This window comes from Schistocerca serialis, chromosome 1 (genome assembly GCF_023864345.2).
Source record: "Schistocerca serialis cubense isolate TAMUIC-IGC-003099 chromosome 1, iqSchSeri2.2, whole genome shotgun sequence".
Lineage (NCBI taxonomy): Eukaryota > Metazoa > Arthropoda > Insecta > Orthoptera > Acrididae > Schistocerca > Schistocerca serialis.
This window is the reverse complement of record NC_064638.1, coordinates 726,049,026-726,067,965: the sequence shown is the minus strand read 5'-3', so window position 1 is coordinate 726,067,965 and position 18,940 is coordinate 726,049,026. Positions and strand designations below refer to the sequence as shown.

At 42.8% G+C, this 18,940-nt stretch overlaps 2 non-coding genes across 2 annotated transcripts; one reads left to right on the top strand and one right to left on the bottom strand.

Moving 5' to 3' along the window:
* Positions 1-17,428: 17,428 nt before the first annotated feature.
* Positions 17,429-17,501, bottom strand: Trnaa-agc (transfer RNA alanine (anticodon AGC)). Its single transcript has one exon. It is a non-coding gene; the product is annotated as a tRNA-Ala (tRNA).
* A 174-nt stretch (positions 17,502-17,675) lies between these two features.
* Trnaa-agc (transfer RNA alanine (anticodon AGC)) lies at positions 17,676-17,748 on the top strand. The gene has a single exon. It is a non-coding gene; the product is annotated as a tRNA-Ala (tRNA).
* Positions 17,749-18,940: the final 1,192 nt, after the last annotated feature.

The window sequence follows — 18,940 nt, the reverse complement described above, 5'->3', positions numbered from 1 at the left end:
TTTCTATCAGCGCTTGAAGTTCTGGTACTTTACCAACGCAGCTTCGACAGTTGACAATTACAATACCGATTGCTGCTTGGTCCCCGCATGTCCTGACTTTGCCCCGCACCCGTTGAGGCTGTTGCCCTTTCTGTACTTGCCCAAGGCCATCTAACCTAAAAAACCGCCCAGCCCACGCCACACAACCCCTGCTACACGTGTAGCCGCTTGTTGCGTGTAGTGGACTCCTGACCTATCCAGCGGAACCCGAAACCCCACCACCCTTGCTATGGCGCAAGTCTTGCTGGCCGCCACAGACGTACCTCAACATCATGGGGACAGCTGGTAGAGACATGTGTCGTGTGTGGACGAGCACTGTCCCGTAGAAAAATGGCTTTTCGACATTGTCGCATAAGAGGTAACACAAGAGGACGCAGGATGTCTGTGACGTACCATTGTGCCGCCGGAGTCCCTCAGTCACTACCAGGTGTGGTTGAAGTTGTACCCCATGCCTCCCCACAGTACTCACCGACAACGGTCATCTGTGTTAGTGCAGGACCATGATTCCTTACTGAACAGAATGCGACGCTTTTCGTCAGTGGTCCATGTCTCCCAGGCACGGTGTCACTCAAAACACAAGCAGTTGTGTTGGTATGTTAATGGCAGCCCATGCCTGCAGTGCTAATTCCCTATTCAACTGTTGCTAGCCCACAACGAGTAGTGTGGTAAGACACAGCTTGCTGCAGGTAGTCCATTAGTGATTTTTCGGATGACAGGCACAGTTATGAACGGTTTACGATGTGCTTGGTACACTATATGGCGATATACCATTGTGATGGTAAAATTTCGATATTTGCTACCGTGCCTGCTATGCCCAGCAGTATATTAATACGGAAAGATGCGGTGAAGATAAGGAGTTGAGATTCTGGCAATGATGTGCGCGATACTATAAGAAGTTTCCCGCTCCGGGATTGGAAGTTTCCACATTGCGTGTACTGGTGACAGAACTCTTGCTCGGGAGCGTTCTGCTTAATGCAGGACGTTCATGAGAAACACACTATTTAAAAAATGCACTATATCAACAATTTTGAAGATATGTTTTACAGGAAATCAACACCTTTATTGTTAAGTCCCTTGGATTACACATATTTAACTTTTTTTAGGGAATTTAAAAATTTAATTTTCAAAAAGTAATATATGTACCTTTTTTTTAGAAACTATTCAAGAGAGTTCTACAAAATTAGCTCTGTTTAATCTCTTTCACACAGTAAGCTTCTCCAATGAACTTTTTGAATATATCGAACAGGAGAATTTTAATAATTTTTAATTATAATTCTGTAAATGTAAGGTAAAGTGCGCAAATTGGAGGGAAAAGAAATTTAGGACTATTGTATGTGAATATCCAGCACACTCAAGAACAAACAGAAATGGTGAAACACTGATCAATATGTGTAAAATGTTCCAGTTAAAACGCATGTCCACACATTTCCGCAAACTACCAATAAAATTCAAAACTTCGCGACATCCAAATCCAAACCTAGGAGAATTTCAACTGGATCACGTAGCCATATCTAAAAAGTATATCACGGAACTAATCAATGCGAAAATAGTCAGAAATGAGGAATTCGATTCAGATCATTATCTCTCTAAGATTAAAATAAAATTTCTCCCATCTAAAACCAAAAAGGTGACCAAGAAAGTGATCAGGTACAACACCACTACAGTTAATATTACAAAAGAAAATATAGGAAAATTTCGAGAAGAAGTTGAGACAAATAAAGAAGGTGATTGGCGTGAACTCCAGATGCAAATAACTCAAGCAGCAAAGAAAACTTTAGGATTGGCCAAGAACAAAAAGAAGACATGGTGGAATGAGGAGTGTGAAGAAGCACTAACACAAAGAGCTCAAATATGGAGAAAATGGAGATGTTCGAAAAAAGACGAATACCTTGAACTATACAGACAACAAAGAAAAGAAACATCAAAAATAAACCGGAAAATCGAAAGAAACTTTGAAAATTCTAGGTTTATTGAAATACAAGAAACTTTCACCTAAAATAATACCTACTAGAATTGTTTACCAAACTTTGAAACAGGTACTTAAAGGATATCAGGCACCAAGCATTTGTTTCAAAGATGAAAATGGCAAAATTGGATTAAATGACGAAGAAAATTGTGGAATTTTAGCAAAAACTTTTTGAAAAGCTGTTAAACTGTTCAGTTCCAACAGATAAATTAGGATTTCCAGTGACACCTCAAAATCTATATTTCCCACCAACAGAGTTAGAAATTGATGAAGCCATCAAAACACTTAAAAACAATAAAGCAAATGGTGAAGACTCCATTACAGCAGAAGTATTGAAGTGGTCAGAACCAAAAATCATAAGGGATCTGCACTGCTTTTTCAGAACATTTGGAAAGCTGAAAAGATTCCAGTTGAATGGAAAACAGCATTAATCCACCCACTACATAAAAATGGAGACAAACAAAATGTCAGTAATTACTGGAGGGCAGCGTGGAAAGCAAAAATCGTAGAGGAGACCAAAGATGAATACACTAAGCAGATTCAGAAGGATGTAGGCTGCAGTAGGTACTCGGAGATGAAGAAGCTTGCACAGGATAGAGTAGCGTTGAGAGCTGCATCAAACCAGTCTGAGGACTGAAGACCACAACAACAGATACCATTGGAAAGCTGAGAAATCGATCTGTTTGGTGGCGTATAACACACTCGATTTCTTACAGTGTTTTGCGAGCTATAAGCAATTGTTTTCAAGTTGAGTTAGGTTTATCCCCTCCTCCCTCCCTACCCCCCCCCCCCCCCCTCCCCGCGCGCCCCCCTCCCAAGTGTCTCAAAAACAAAGCTTCCAGACATTGTGTAGTGTGCATAACAAGGAAGAAGAAAAGTATGAGTGTAAGAAATGTCTAGGAGCATTGCTTATTCCTGTATTTTTTCGAGTATGCCACACCAACAAAGACTATTAAAACAGTATTATCTTCTCTCTTTATCACTTCAATAAATATTAAAGATAGATTTGTAAAGAATACCGATCAAAAACCTATGTAATTTTGAGAAAAGTGTGTAAGACAAAATATGATGATTTTTGTAAATTTAAACTATGCGTATAGGGTCCACTATGAGGAAAAATATTAGTAACTCAATGGGTTATGGGGGGAAATTGACCGAAAACATCAATTTTCAATTTATTTTTTATCTATTAGAAGAACTCGTGGACAATTTCCCAGAGTTTCGGTGATGAAATCGCATCCGCAGCGCCTGAAAAGTAATTAAATGTGTGACTCGAGATATATGACAAAGGGGAATGGCCCGATGACTTTCTTGCAACGGTAATGATACCAACTGAGAAAAAGAGAAATACCTAAAAATGTGAAGAGCATAGGACTATCAGCCTAATTTCTCATGCTGCTAAAGTACTGCTGAGAGTGATGAACAGACCATATGGAAAATAGGATAGGTGGACTGGGGAGGCACAGTTCGGATTTAGTAGAGGAAAAGGAACAAGAGATGCTACTGGTCTGTTCAAAAATGTTCAAATGTGTGTGAAATCTCATGGGACTTAACTGCTAAGGTCATCAGTCCCTAAGCTTACACACCACTTAACCTAAATTATCCTGAGGACAAACATACACACACACACCCATGCCCGAGGCAGAAATCGAACCTCCGCCGGGACCAGCCGCACAGTCTATGTCTGCAGCGCCTAAGACCGCTCGGCTAATCCCTCGCGGCTACTGGTTTGTTAAGAATAATAGGAGAAAGATACATGGAGAAAGGTAGCCATTTTTGCTGTGGTTATTGGTATAAGAAAAGCTTTCGACAGAGTATGACGGACCAAGCTGATGGATATTTTAAAGAGGAATGGAGTAGTCTGGAAGGAGAGACAATTGGTACAGAATCTGTACTTACGACAGAAAATAAGAATGACTGGAAATGAAATGTCTGGAGGAAGCAGCATTGGAAGGGATGTTGCCTCTCTTCTTTATTGTTAAACTTATACCTGGAAGAGATTATTGCGAAAGGCTTGGATGGAAAAAGAGGAGTGTGGATTGAAGGAAAGATCTGCTGATCACGCGATATTAGTGGCAGAAAGTGAACGAACTGTAAATGATGCTTGTATAGGATATGGGATAAGAATCAGTACAGCAAAAACAGACGATGGTTATCTTCAAAGTAAGGAGATGCATGTATAAAGATCGGACAAGTTGTTAATAGCCAAGTAAGAGCATTTAACTACCTTGGAGGTACTATTGCTGAGGACTTGAGTTGCCATCAGTAGTTGAAAACTCGCACTGCTTCAGCCAACTAGACGTTCAATAGAAAGAAATTGTGTGGAAAACTAGATACTGTCCGAGGAAAAGACCCAGCAAGTGTTTTGTCTCAACTGTGGTACTCTATGGGCAGAAACATGGACACTGAGCCGAGAGGATGAGAAAAGACTAGAAGCGTTTGAGATGTGGATGTGGAGGAGAATAGAGAGGATAAGCTGTATGGAAACAGTGAGTAACGAGAGTTTTGGAAATTGTTGGTGAGAGAAGAATACAGCTGCAGATTATAGGAGAAAGGGAGAAGTACTGAACGAGACATTCGATGAGACGGGAATGCCTGTCAACAGACGCTTTGGGAGATCTACTTCGTGGGAGGAGATTGAGGAGAAGAAGAAGGAGAAATAAGTTTATGGGCGACATAAAGGGGAGTGGAAATTACGCGAATAGGAAGAGGATGGCAGAACACAAGAGAGCATGGAGAGTTACCTAGTGAGAACCTACCTTTGGGCTGAACACTGGTGACGGACGACGACGACGATAATGGCCTTGCTGCTAAGCCCACTTTTTGAAGCAACACTTCAGTACCAGCACGGTGAACAAACATTCCATGAATTACTTTCAAGCAAACCTGCATGGGATATATCTAGGAGTCTGGGATATGTACTCTTTTGTTTTATAGATCATCTGTGACTCTGTTCCGTCGTGTTCACAGCAAAACACAGAATTCGGATGAGCCTCCCAATTCACTCATATGGAAACGATGCCTTATTTTCATCTGCTGCAGTTGTCAGCGCTGCAACTTATGATGCAGTTCTTATATTTAATGATGGGAACGTAGGGAGGACGAAGGTATTAGAAACAAAGGGCTTTAAAATAAGAAATTTAGCTCTAGAAACCTTGAGAAACATAGATTTACAGTGCCTCTGTGCAGCTGAAAAGTCGTTGACCTGGCAGAGTAAAAGAAGGCAGAAAACAAGAAACCAGAAGAGAACTCTTAAAGGGAAAGAGGATGCTGAGTACAAATCTAGGGCCTTCTGAAGAGGTGACGTAAGAAAAACAGTTCGTTTGAAGTTGAAATTGCATTTCCTAAAGTTTTTGTATGGTGACCCCCTGATGCCCCAGAACATGTCCTACCAACCAATCCCTTCTTGTAGTCAAGTTGTGCTACAAACTCTTCTTCTCCCCAATTCTGTTCAACACCTCCTCATTAGTTATGTGATTTACCCACCTAATCTTCCGCATTCTTCTGTAGCACCACATTTCGAAAGCTTCTATTCTCTTCTTGTCTAAACTATTTATCGTCCATGTTTCACTTCCATACATGGCTACACTCCATACAAATACTTTCAGAAACGACTTCCTGACACTTAAATCAATACTCGATGTTAATAAATTTCTCTTCTTCAGAAACGCTTTCCTTGCCATTGCCATTCTACACTTTATATCCTCTCTACTTCGACCATCATCAGTTATTTTGCTCCCCAAATAGCACAACTCCTTTACTACTTTAAGTGTCTCATTTCCCAATCTAATTCCCTCAGCATCGCCCGACTTAATTCGGCTACATTCCATTATCCTCGTTTTGCTTTTGTTGATGTTCATCTTATATCCTCCTTTCAAGACACTGTCCATTCCGTTCAACTGCTCTTCCAAGTCCTTTGCTGTCCCTGACAAAATTACAATGTCATCGGCGAACCTTAAAGTTTTTATTTCTTCTCCATGGATTTTAATACCTACTCCGAATTTTTCTTTTGTTTCCTTTACTGAGACGACCCTTATGCACTGTTTAAATTTACGAAAATCATCATATTTTGTCTTACACACTTTTCTTAAAATTACACAGTTTTTTGATCGGTATTCTTTACAAATCTATCTTTAATATTTATTGAAGTGATAAAGAGTGAAGATAATACTGTTTTAATAGTTTTTGTTGGTGTGGCATACTCGAAAAAGTACAAGAATATGCAAAGCTCCTAGACATTTCTTACACTCATACTTTTCTTCTTCCTTGTTATGCACACTACACAATTTCGGGAGGCTGTGTCTTGAGAGGTTTGGAGGAGCGGGGGGCAGGCAGGAGGGGATGAACCTGATTTAACCTGAAAACAATTGCTCGCAAAACGTTGTAAGAAATCGAGTGTGTTATACACCACCAAACAGATCGATTTCTCAGCTTTCCAATGGTGTCTATTAACAGAGAAGAAGAAGCTACAGTCGCTCGGCCTCTCTCTCAGACGGAAACACAACATCGGACTTGAAACTTGCGACCGGCTGTGAGCCGGTAGTATCAGCCAATGGGTTGCACGCCGCTGGCCAGCGCTGCCCTCAGACCGCGCGCTGCCCGCCGGCCGCCGCAGCTCCGCCCTTCGGAACGAGGGCCCTCGCACGTCGCGTGCAGAAGCGGCCGTTTGTCGCGCGCACTCGCCGCTGCGCTACTCTTCTGTTCCGCGGAAGAAGCGCATCGCACAGGACGGGACGGCTCTGCTACAAAAAGACGGCCCGGGGACGCACGGCGGCATCAAAGGCCCGCCAGGAATGCTTTGAATTTTATTTACAGGTCGGCCGCATACCGGCGGCGCGGCGCTGCCTTCCCCCAAACTGCCTGCCTCTGATGTGTGTTTTCCTCCAGAAAAATTCTCTCCGAATTGGCGGCCGCACTCGCGTACAGCGGCAGCTGACATCTCGCTTTGTGTCCGGGCTTACGGTGCGTTAGTCACGTTATGCTTCTGTTTTTGTCACTGCGTACATATCTGTTTTCTACGGCTGTCCTCTGGCATTACAAAATGTGATACAGCAGCCGATTTATATCCGTTCTCACTAAGAAGGGAGCCTTCCCAAGCGTCAATAGCCGATCTTTATGTGTGGAGGGGGGCAAAATAGTGCAATACGTATTCTTTTGTTTCTGATCAGTCTGAAAGAACTGTTTAGAGCATCGTACCCGAGGATAAGGAACTTCTTCATCTGGTGATCCCAAAGGGCTCGATGGCACAGGTACAGTGTGGAATGTATACGGTTTTCGATGTTGAAAGAACTTCGCGAGAACGTTTTCAGATCCAGGTCTGTTGAACGATTATGATGTCAGTCTCCACTAGAAAACAATGCAGTCAAACTACAGTCACTAGTACACAAACAATTCTCTTCGACAGGGCTTACCTATGTACTGAAATATGCTGATACAACTGAGATACTTAGATCACTCGCGACAAATTGAATATTTGTGTTAAGTTCCTAGGGGACCAAACTGCTGAGGTCATCGCTCCCTAGGGTTACACACTACTTAATCTAACTTACCCTAAGGACAACACATCCACCCATTCCCGAGGGAGGACTCGAACTCCCGACAGGGAGAGCCGCACGAACCGTGGCAAGGCGCCCCAGACCACGCGGCTACCCCGCGCGGCGTGACAATTTGAAATCCTTCGTAATTTTGTTTTATATTGCCTTCTCCGTTGTGTATATTACGTGAAGAAATTTCTTTCCTTTTAGGTGCATGTTGTAAGAAACGTTATGTATTGAGCATTTCCTTGAAGATTATTGTCATTATTGTAATTATTTTCTATCATAAAATGAGTTATTTATACGAGGGTTGCCCAGAAAGTAATGCCCCGCATTTTTTTCTTCCTCAGTTCTTTATTGAATGTAATGAGAATTACACACACCAAAGAATGGTGTTTTATCTACACACCCTATTCTCCCCCGTAATCTCCACCCCGTCCTACGGCCTTCCTTCAGCGTGAGACAAGGACGTGTATGCCCTGTCGGTATACAGACTTTCGGATATCCAAGAGTGCAGATAACTGCATCCACACTTCCTTTCCTTATTGACGGATGCAGCGCAAACTGCCGTGTCGCAATGCGTCTGTAATCGCTAATGACATCAGCTCGCTGCAACATGTCACGTGACAGCCGTGGATGGTCTCCCCGACCGCTGCAAATCGTGGAGCTCCGCCGAACCGCCTTCTGATGACCTCACCCTCCGTGCCCAGCGATTAACTGTACTTTTGTCGACAGCAGATGCTCCACGGACTTTGCACGAGTGTTTGTCAATATTCCCCACAGTTTCTTTCTCTGCAGTGAGAAATTCAATGACGGCACGTTACTTGTAATTTACATCACCTATAGACGCCATTTTGAAACTGTCCTGCAACTACGTTATCTGTCGGAAGTGATGGAAACTTGGCGCGCTCACTTATTAGACTTCAAATAAAACATGCGTAACCTTCCGCATTCATAGCGTTGCTTTCGACTGAGAAAAAAATGAGGTGCATTACATTCTGGGCAACCCTCGTGGTTTTCAATTAACATAATATACATACGTGAAACGATACACCAAAAAAAAACAAAAAAACCATGAATGTAACACGTAAAATAAAAATCTGACATTTAAGTGTCAGGAAGTCGTTTCTGTAAGTCCAAATGGTGCAAATGGCTCTGAGCACTATGGGACTTAACTGCTGAGGTTACAGTCCCCTAGAATTTAGAACTACTTAAACCTAACTAACCTAAAGACATCACACACATCCATGCCCGAGGCAGGATTCGAACCTGCGACCGTAGCGGTCGCGCGGTTCCAGACTGTAGCGCCTAGAACCGCTCGGCCACTCCGGCCGGCTTTCTGAAAGTATTTGTATGAAGTGTAGCCACGTATGGATGTGAAACGTGGACCATAAATAGTTTAAACAAGAATAGAATAGAAGCTTTCGAAATGTGGTGCTACAGAAGAATGCTGAAGATTAGATGGGTAGATCACATAACTAATGAGGAGGCATTGAACAGAACTGGGGAGAAGAGAAATTGGTGGCACAACTTGACTAGAAGAAGGGATCGGTTGGTACGGCATATTCTGAGGCATCAAGAATCACCAATTTAGTACTGGAGGGCAGCGTGGAGGGTAAAAATCGTTGAGGGAGACCAAGAGATGAATACACTGAACAGATTCAGAAGAATGTAGGTTGCAGTAGGTACTGGGAGATGAAGAAGTTTGCACAGAATAGAGTAGCATGGTGAGCTGGATCAAACCAGTCTCTGGACTGAAGACAACAACAACAACATGTTAAAAATACTCTGACAGAACACTGTGTGCAGCTTATTTTCCAAAAATGGTATTTCAGAAACCGATTTTATTACATAGCAGTGTACGTGGGTTGATAGCGTCTTTAATTTATGTTGTAACAGAACCTTTCACTTTTCAACATTAGTTAATGGTGCTGGGGTATTTTATAAAATTTCAAATCAATCACAAAAGCTAATTATACAGTTTTCAATAACATCAATTACATATTAACTTTTACACGAAAAATATTTTTATACATCATCGCCGGCCTGAGTTGCCGAGCGGTTCTAGGCGCTTCAGTCTGGAACCGCGCGATCGCTACGGTCGCAGGTTCGAATCCTGCTTCGGGCATGGATGTGTGTCATGTCCTTAGGTTAGTTAGGTTTAAGTAGTTCTAAGTTCTAAGGGACTGATGACCTCAGAAGTTAAGTCCCATAGTGCTCAGAGCCATTTGAACCATATACATCATCATCGTATCCAAGATATCTCCTCTAAACCTAAACTGCCAAATTACCTTTCGAGCTATGTTTTGTCTCTTACAAATGAAATTGGACAAAAACAAAAAAATAAGTATTGCACTACTTTTCCCTTATACACACCCGCCAAATCTCATCAAGATCGTTTATAGGCCCTTTGGAATGTTCCTTTGTAAGTCACTGACTGCAGAATTGGATTATTCCACTCACATGTTTATATGCAAGCGCCAAATGTGGTGGAAGCGTGACTTATCATTAGAAATGTCTCCATGACTCATGCTGTCCGACATTGTGTGGGATATGACTTCCCGTACAAGTTTCATTAGACGTCCTCCAATTCCATTATTACATAACCGAGGAGAAATTTGTCCAATTGCTTTCAGGGTTTTGTATATGCCCTATTCTCCTCTTAAACGTATCACTGTTTTGCTAAATACAAAATGTGTTTCAAAAATATGTGTCTGAGTTCACGTGTTTATAAAAATGGTCAAATTGTGTGAAATCTTATGGGACTTAACTGCTAAGGTCGTCAGTCCCTAAGCTTACACACTACCTAACCTAAATTATCCTAAGGACAAATACACACACCCATGCCCTAGGGAGGACTCTAACCTCCGCCGGGACCAGCCGCACAGTCCATGATTGGAGCGTCACGTGTTTATATCTGTACTAATAATAAAACTGTAAAAGCAACGTGTCTATTTCAGCATGCTAATCTTCAAAACTACTGGACGAATTTTCATGGATAAATTGAGTGGAGCTTTGGACAATATGTAGGCTTTATTTCATCACAATCTGATAACGTAAAAAAATTATATCGTGATTTTAGTGAAAAAAATAAAATTAGTGAAGGTTTACGAGCTTATCGAATATCGCACTCGATTTGCGACTGGATTCGAGACTTTCTTGCGGACAGAACTCAACACGTTGCTCTTAACGGAACAAATCGACAGAAGTAAAAGCAATTTCTGGAGTACCCATAGGAAGAGTGATAAGACCGCTACTGTTTAAAACGTATATTAATGATCTAGCAGAAAGCATCGGAAGCCGTTTAAGACTATTTGCAAAAGATGCGGTTGTCTATAAGAAAGTAGCAACGCCCGGGGACTGGTGAATGGTGCACGCTCTGGCAGTTGACCCTGATCGTAAATAAATATAACATATTGCGCATACACAGGAAAAGAGATTCACTACTGTATAACTACACTATTGATGGCAAAATGCTGCAAGCAGTGTCCACAGTATAATATCTAGGAGTAGCTATCCAGACAGACCTTAAGTGCAATGACCATGTATAACAAATAGTAGGAAAATCAGATGCCAGACTGAGGTACAAATGGCTCTGAGCACTATGGGACTCAACTGCTGAGGTCATTAGTCTCTTAGAACTCAGAACTAGTTAAACCTAACTAACCTAAGGACATCACAAACATCCATGCCCGAGGCAGGATTCGAACCTGCGACCGTAGCGGTCTTGCGGTTCCAGACTGCAGCGCCTTTAACCGCACGGCCACTTCGGCCGGCACTGAGATACACAGGAAGAATCTTAAGGAAAAGTAAGTCATCCACGATGGAAGTGGTTTATTATACACATTCTTAAGTATCTTTCTTCTATCTGGAATCCTTACCCGGTAGAACTGGTACAAAAGATGGAGACGATCCAACGAAGAGCGGCGCGTTTCGTCAAGGGTTCGTTTCGTCAGCGCGAGAGCGTCGCAGAGATGTTCAGCACACTCCAGTGGCAGACTTTACAAGAGAAGCGTTGTGCATCACAGAGAGGTTTACTATTGAAATTTCGAGGGAGCACTTTCTGAGAAGAGTCGGAAAACGTATTATTTCGTGACACATACATCTCGGTAACGACCACGACGAGAAAAATTGAGTAATTAGAGCTAATACAGAAGCTTACCGACAGTCATTCTTCTCACGCCCCATTCGCGAGTGGATCGGTATCAGTTGGCAGTTCCCGAAGTACCGTCCGCCACTCACCGTTAGGTAGATTGCGGAGTGTGATACAAATGTAGACTTAAAGTCTTATAACGTGACATAGGAAAGGATATTTACTATTTGAAAAAGCTGTTACTCTTTGACGTTTGAACTATATAGTATTTGTGAAAATGCGTTTATTGACTGGTATGTACTACATAATACGATTCAACGTAATGAAGACAATGCTTATACAGGGTGTTTCAAAAATGACCGGTATATTTGAAACGGTAATAAAAACTAAACGAGCAGCGATAGAAAAGTCACCGTTTGTTGCAATATGCTTGGGACAACAGTACATTTTCAGGCAGACAAACTTTCGAAATTACAGTAGTTACAATTGTCAACAACAGATGGCGCTGCAGTCTGGGAAACTCTATAGTACGATATTTTCCACATATCCGCCATGCGTAGCAATAATATGGCGTAGTCTCTGAATGAAATTACCCGAAGCCTTTGACAACGTGTCTGGCGGAATGGCTTCACATGCAGATGAGATGTACTGCTTCAGCTGTTCAATTGTTTCTGGATTCTGGCGGTACACCTGGTCTTTCAAGTGTCCCCACAGAAAGAAGTCACAGGGGTTCATGTCTGGCGAATAGGGAGGCCAATCCAAGCCGCCTCCTGTATGTTTCGCATAGCCCAAAGCAATCACACGATCATAGAAATATTCATTCAGGAAATTAAAGACGTCGGCCATGCGATGTGGCCGGGCACCATCTTGCACAAACCACGAGGTGTTCGCAGTGTCGTCTAAGGCAGTTTGTACCGCCACAAATTCACGAAGAATGTCCAGATAGCGTGATGCAGTAATCGTTTCGGATCTGAAAAATGGGCCAATGATTCCTTTGGAAGAAATGGCGGCCCAGACCAGTACTTTTTGAGGATGCAGGGACGATGGGACTGCAACATGGGGTTTTTCGGTTCCCCATATGCGCCAGTTCTGTTTATTGACGAAGCCGTCCAGGTAAAAATAAGCTTCGTCAGTAAACCAAATGCTGCCCACATGCATATCGCCGTCATCAATCCTGTGCACTATATCGTTAGCGAATGTCTCTCGTGCAGCAATGGTAGCGGCGCTGAGGGGTTGCCGCGTTTGAATTTTGTATGGATAGAGGTGTAAACTCTGGCGCATGAGACGATACGTGGACGTTGGCGTCATTTGGACCGCAGCTGCAACACGGCGAACGGAAACCCGAGGCCGCTGTTGGATCACCTGCTGCACTAGCTGCGCGTTGCCCTCTGTGGTTGCCGTACGCGGTCGCCCTACCTTTCCAGCACGTTCATCCGTCACGTTTCCAGTCCGTTGAAATTTTTCAAACAGATCCTTTATTGTATCGCTTTTCGGTCCTTTGGTTACATTAAACCTCTGTTGAAAACTTCGTCTTGTTGCAACAACACTGTGTTCTAGGCGGTGGAATTCCAACACCAGAAAAATCCTCTGTTCTAAGGAATAAACCATGTTGTCCACAGCACACTTGCACGTTGTGAACAGCACACGCTTACAGCAGAAAGACGATGTACAGAATGGCGCACCCACAGACTGCGTTGTCTTCTATATCTTTCACATCACTTGCAGCGCCATCTGTTGTTGAAAATTGTAACTACTGTAATTTCGAAAGTTTGTCCGCCTGAAAATGTACTGTTGTCCCAAGCATATTGCAACAAATGGTGTATTTCTATCGCTGCTCGTTTAGTTTTTATTGCCGTTTCAAATATACCGGTCATTTTTGAAACACCCTGTAAAATCCTCAACGTGTTTAATCCACGCTTCCGTACTAATATTATTAAAAGTAAGAGTAATTGTCTCTTACGTTTTCACCATTGAACTGATGAACCAATTTCGATGAAATTTGGTATGGAGATGACTGAATCCTTAGGAAGAACATAGGCAGACACGTGAGTGCAGCTGACATTATTGCACGTACAACAGCTTACTTACTCACCACCACTTATTGTAACCAAACTATTGATATGCGAGCACAGCTGCAGGTAACCGCTAATTTTCAATATGAGTGGCGAAGACGAAAACCTGGAGATAATTTTAACTAACACAGAGGACAACAAACTTTTTATTTTCAAAAGAACCATGACATTTTACAAGGGCTTATCTTTCACGTACATAGACATGCATCATTGGCGTACTTTTTGCAATTACGTTTAGTATTTACTTTTCACAAATATTCAGTACGCCCTGCACCGGACGCACGACAAACATGCATACGATAGTCAGACTCGTCCTATGGTGTCTGTAGTCGCCGCATCCACTGTTCTGATATGAAGATTCTCAGTTCACTCAAAGTTCCTCGAAGGAGATGCATAGACTGAACCTTTCGCAAAACCTCACAAAGAAATCACACTTTGTGAGTTCAGGCGATCTTGGTCGCCAATGCCGCAACGCGAGACCCTTACTCCCAGCACAATCTTTCAGACATCTCGTTCTAACAAACACGCGTACTTGCAGCTGTCATTGCGGTGGTACGATTGAAAAATGAAATTGGATGTTCTCACAATTGTGTTAAAAAAATAGATCTCCAGCAGTTCCAGTAACCATCCTTCTCTCGAAAATCTCTTCTCAGGAAAAGGCACAAAACACTACGAAGATTTGGGAGCCTCCTTCTCGTGGTCAACTATAGTATGTGGCTGCCACGTTTCCCATATTCTTACGTTATGTGGATTCGCTTTTCCATTTGAATGGAACGTATTCTCATCAGTGACCACTAACGTCAAATGAAATTATCTGCCAGCCGCGGTGGCCGAGCGGTTCTAGGCGCTTCAGTCTGGAACCGCGCGACTGCTACAGTCGCAGGTTCGAATTCTGCCTCGCGCATGAATGTGTGTGATGTCCTTAGGTTAGTTAGGTTTAAGTAGTTCTAAGTTCTAGGGCACTGATGACCTCAGATGTTAAGTCCCTTAGTGCTCAGAGCCATTTGATTTTTTTCTAAATTACCTTCCTAACACAACACCTTGTTGTTAATCCAAATTGATGAAGAAACTGTATCAACTTAGCCTGTTTCGTTCGAAATATGAACATCGCCACGAAACACACCAGACGCATGAAGAGTGCCTAACTCCCGGCTGGCATGGTGAGTAGACTTCGGTGGACTACGTGGAAAATTCTGTTACGTAACCTCATGAACGAAACTAACGTAAACAACCAGTGTCTCCAAACTGTGGAAGTTGCAGCGCCGTACTCTCGGCAGAAAACACGCCGCACAGTTGTAACTGAACGGAGAACACAAAACGTCTTTTGCTATCGTAATCTCGATTCGACATACACTTGGTGATGAACGGTTGTATAAGCAAGATGGCTGCACCAGGAAGACTCATATCGGCAACCACCAAAACTGGAACTGCCACCAACGTAAACTTAGTTTCGATGCACAAGTTAAAATTTACCCCTGGTTTCTATCTTCATTGATGCTCACCTTTCGAGTTTGCGAGACGTCTCTTGCATGAACGCAAGAATATAATCACACCCGTCAAGTACTGTTTCATTACTACAGTACTGTTTCACCTGCTGAAAGTATCAGGCTGTAATATGATTACCACCGTATCTGTTGTAAGACCGTGTAATGTTATCCGACTCGATAAGCAGTTCTGTGCAGGTCTGGTCCGAAAATGAACGGCTACGTCGAAACTAATCGCCTGTATAGAATACACGCAACTGTGACAAACATTTTCAATCAAGAATTACGTCTTCGTTGTTTCATGCTACATTCACCTGTTCGGATCCCAGCAGCGCGTTTCTAAATTCTTTCGGTGTCAATTGTCTTGGATATTTGCTAATGGCACCAAATGATGGAACAATACTCTAGAATTCGTTACTTCTGTATCTTGTATACAATTTCCTTTACAGATGCATTGTATTTTCCTTGAATCCTTCCAACAAATCCAAGTCTTCCATTCGCTTTCCGTAATATGATTTTACGTGCTCGTCAGATTTCATATCACTTCTTAGCATTATCCCTAAATACTTGTACGATGTCAAGTGCTCAAGATGTTCTGCAGCAGTCTAGTAATTAAATACTAAGGTGCTCTTTAGCTTCGGTATAGACATTATCCTGTATACATCCATCTTTTAAAGAGAGCTGCTATTGAGAACTGCAGTGAACCAATTGTTTCCTTGGGGCACACGTCGCAGACCCTTTGTCACTACTGTTTCTGTGAACATTTACCGTCCAATATAAGCTACTGTGTTGTACCTAACGAATATTCCTCTAGACAACCACATATTTGCGAAGATACTACTTGTAATCATACCTCCATTAACAGTTGGCGATGTGTTATATTATCGAGCAGCTTTCGGAAATCTGGGAAGATCGAATCTACCTGTTTACCTCCATCTCTTCTTTTCAAAACGTCGTGAGTGAATACAGCTAGTTATGTTTCGAGCTGTGCTTCCGGTGAGTATCACTATTCTAATTGCATAGCTGACAGCGACACTAAGGTTCTCCAATACGCTTGCCAACGTGTGGAAGAACCGCTTATCACATTATCCGATTCCAGAACAGCGCTTAATAGGCTATCTTAAGGCATCACCAGTTTGGGAAAAGAAGGCATCACTTTGCGTACGACATACAAGAACTTTTAATTTCATTTCACAAGACTCAAGAGAAACTCCACGCTTCTAGCATTAATAGAAACCAAACTGTAGACTTTTTTGAGTGGAAGGAAGGGAGGGGAAAGTAATCAGATCACTATAGGGTGTAGAAAAATTTCCGCTACCAGTCACAACAGCTTTCAAAATGTCATATGTGTAACATCATTGTACTTCCTAGCTCAAAGTTCTCCGACAAAAATGTGGATCAAAAAGTTTCATAATGTATATCAAAAAAATTCGCAGTCTATACAGCTTTTCAAGTTTCTGTATGTGAAACACCCTTGCACTTCCTGTGTCTAAGTTCTTTGACCATAGCCTACATGTTTCTGTATGAGCAACATCTTTACACCCGCTACGTCCAAGTTCTTTGACCACAGCCAACATGTCTGTATGTAAACACAGTGTATTGGAACAATCAAGAGTCTGTCTTCTGTAGCCGCCTTCTACGAGTGTCTGCTGTAGTAATCCTCAATCCATCGAACACACAACGCACAACGCACAGCTCCCCATCCCCCTGCAAAGGTCATTGCTTATCAGTCCGCTGCAGAGCTTTCCTATTTATTCCTCACTTCAACTGCTGCATCTTCATTGGGGCGGATGCAATTGAATTACTTCGAGGGCACAGGTTTTTATGAAGTGCCTGGCTTGAAGAGCGGTAATAACTTCATTCTCAGATGCCCTACCTCTTTACGCAGTATGTATCATCGTCTCCAGAATTTGATTCAGTGCACCTAAGACAGCGTTTGCCGACCATTTTCTGAATAACAGAATCTCCATTGTTAAAAGTTTTCTTGGCCATTGACCTCTTAGGAAAGCGTCTTTATAATGTAAAAGTAAATTCCGTCTACAGGTCCTTGTAGGCACAACGGTACTGGCCGACCGCAAGGCGTCAGTGGATGCGGTATGGAGGGCCTAACCTCGTGCCATTCTACTCAACAATAGAGAGAGGATCAGTTTTTTATACGATTACGGAAAAAGTCGCAACACAAAAAAATAATTAATGAAGGGTAATGAACTTTCGGGAACACATTTTTCCAAAATTGTATCTGGAGGCGCCGGGTATCGATCCCGGTACCTCTCACATGCTAAGCGAGCGCTCTACCATCTGAGCTACGCCCCCAGCTGCTTGAGGTTTCCTGGTAACACAGTCTGTATGCGTGGCCGAGGTTTCGCTGGCACGCATGGAGGCAGAGTGGACGACTGGGTGGGGAGAGAGGAGGGCGTGGTCGGGCTGGCACCCAGGGCGCTGGCCTGGAAACGGGTGTACGATGTCGAAGCTCAAACTCTCATGTCTGGGGGCGTAGCTCAGATGGTAGAGCGCTCGCTTAGCATGTGAGAGGTACCGGGATCGATACCCGGCGCCTCCAGTAACTGTTTTGTTGACTATTACAGCTTTTGTGTGGTACTGTGACGCTATACAGATTAAGAGTCTCCGTAACAAATAGATTGTCTCTGTGACAGTAGAAGAGTTCTTCGGACTTACAGGAAGACGGATAGCGACGCATGTGTGTAGACGGAAGGGCGCGACCGAAACCTGTAGGCTGGGCCACTTCAAATGGTCATGATTATCTTGTTACAAAATTACCGAAACATCTTCTTCCATGGCGCTAGAAGAAACAGTGAAGTGTTGAGGAGCATGAGCTTTATACGGCTACAAGGCACATGACCCGAGTAACATAGATGACACACAGTAAACTTGCGAAAACTCGTTACCGTCCATATAAGAGTCAAAACATGCTGTTCGCATAGTTTAACATTTGAAAAGATTTCATCGGTGAAATTCGCAAATTCAACATACATTATTATACGTTTTATTTGTATCTGTTACCCCAATTTATGTAATTTCAGCGTTTTTATTTTAGGGTAAACGATGGACTCTGGCTGGCTACAAACATAATTTATAACTCATAATTCCCTTTAAGCGTCGTCAGCGGTAAGGGAAAACAATCTCAGCTGCTTCGACAAGTATAATGTTTGTAACGAAGTTGGTAAGACACTAATCTTTCAAAAAGGTGAGACCAATGCTGACAGCTGTTTTTGAGTTAATGAAAATCAGACAGGAGAGATTCTGGGCTGTGAACAAGTGCTCCTAACAGGCCGACGGCAAAAATCACAACACCAAAAAATAATTAATGTACAGCAATGAAATTTCGGGAACACATTTTTCTACATAATATAATTGAGTGGTCGACATTGCAGGATCACAGTTTAATGTAGGCGCGAGATAAGCCACTGCAAATGTGAAATGCTGGCACATTAATAACCGGTGTAACCGCCAGAATGCTGAAAGCGAGCATGCAGATGTGTATGCATTGCATGGTAAGGTGCCGGATGTCAGTTTGTGGCGCAGTGTTCCATGCCCGTTGCACTTGGCCGGAGATACAGGGACAGTTAATGCTGTTTGTGGAGGGTGCTTCAGTTGTCCGATGGGTCCCATATGTGCGCGACTGGAGAAAGATCTGGTAACCGAGAAGGCCAAGGTAACATGTCGTCATTCTGCAGAGCATCTTGGGTTAAAACAGCGGGCGAGCGTTATCCGGCTGGAAAACAACATCTGGA